Consider the following 1,870-nt stretch of genomic DNA (forward strand, 5'->3'; position numbering starts at 1 on the left):
TGAATTTTAACTTCGTGCCCAATGCTGACTGTACACACTCCCAGAAGTGTGATGTAAATCTGCTGTCTCTGTCTGAAATAATGGTACGTGGGACTCCATGAAGTCTGACGATCTCCTGGAGATACAACTGAGCTAGCTTCTCCATGGAGTAGGATATCTTGATAGCTAAAAAGTGGGCTGATTTAGTCAACCTGTCGACTATTACCCAGATGGCGTCAAAACCATTCGTGGTTCTGGGCAGTCCCACTATGAAATCCATAGAGATATCCTCCCACTTCCATTCTGGAATTTGTATAGGCTGCAGAACTCCTCCTGGTCGCTGATGTTCTGTCTTGACCCTCTGACAGGTGAGGCAGATGCTAACATATCTGGCGATGTCTCGCTTCATCCCGGGTCACCAAAAACGTTTCTTCAGGTCTTGATACATTTTGGTGGAACCTGGATGCATCGCATAAGGAGTCCTGTGAGCCTCATCTAAAATCTGTCTCCGTAGCTCCTCCTGATCTGGAACACAGAGTCTGTCACCAAAATACAACACCCCTCTATCGGACACTCTGAATTCTCTACTTTCTGTCTCTGCTAACCCTTGCTTGATTTTCTGAATTTCAGGGTCCTGCTCCTGCGCTGACTGAATATCACCAAGCAAGGTAGACTCTAAGGTCATAATAGAGAGCTGTCCAACGATGAGTTCAAGACCGAAATCTACGATCTCCTTCTGTAGGGTTGGTGACATGGCTGCTAGAGATAATAAGGCAGCACTGGATTTTCTGCTAAGTGCATCTGCTACCTTATTTGCTTTCCCTGGATGGTAGAGGATGTCTATATCGTAGTCTTTGACCAGCTCTAACCATCTGCGCTGTCGCATATTCAGATCCTTCTGAGTGAAGAAGTACTTCAGACTCTGATGATCTGTATACACTCTGCACTGAGCTCCATATAAGTAATGTCTCCAAATTTTGAGGGCGAACACTACTGCTGCAAGCTCAAGGTCATGAGTAGGATAATTCTTCTCATAATCCTTGAGTTGTCTGGAGGCATAGGCGATCACCTTGCCGTTTTGCATCAGCACTGCTCCTAGTCCCAACTTAGAGGCATCACTATAGATGTCAAAGCTGCTGGTGTTGTCTGGTAGAGCCAAAATGGGAGCACTGGTCAATCTCCTTTTTAGCTCGCTGAAGCTGTTCTCACAGTCCTCTGTCCACTGAAATTTCCTGTTCTTCCTGGTAAGAGCTGTCAGTGGGGAGGCTATCCTGGAGAAGTCCTCTACAAACTTTCTGTAATATCCTGCTAATCCCAGAAAGCTCCTGATTTCGCTGGCGTTCTTAGGTCTCTTCCAGTTACTTACTGCTTCTATCTTGCTGGGATCTACCATAATACCATCCTTTGAGATGATGTGACCCAGGAAGGACACCTGATCTAACCAAAATTCACATTTTGTGAACTTGGCGTATAGCTGGTTCTGCTGAAGGGTCTGCAATACTAGTTTCAGGTGCTCTGAATGTTCTTCCTGAGTTCCTGAATAGATAAGAATGTCATCGATAAACACAATAACAAACTTATCTAAATACTCCCTGAATACTCTGTTCATGAGATCCATGAATGTAGCTGGAGCATTGGTCATGCCAAAGGGCATGACTACGAACTCGTAGTGTCCGTATCTGGTTCTGAAGGCTGTCTTCGGTATGTCCCCTTCTTTGACCTTCACCTGATGATAACCTGATCTGAGATCTATCTTAGAGAACACTGCTGCTCCCTTCAGCTGGTCGAACAGATCATCGATTCTGGGAAGGGGATACCTGTTCTTGATCGTGACTTGGTTCAGTGATCTGTAGTCTATACACAGTCGCATGCTTCCATCCTTCTTCTTCAC

Source organism: Zingiber officinale, chromosome 2A (genome assembly GCF_018446385.1).
Source record: "Zingiber officinale cultivar Zhangliang chromosome 2A, Zo_v1.1, whole genome shotgun sequence".
Taxonomy (NCBI): Eukaryota; Viridiplantae; Streptophyta; class Magnoliopsida; order Zingiberales; family Zingiberaceae; genus Zingiber; species Zingiber officinale.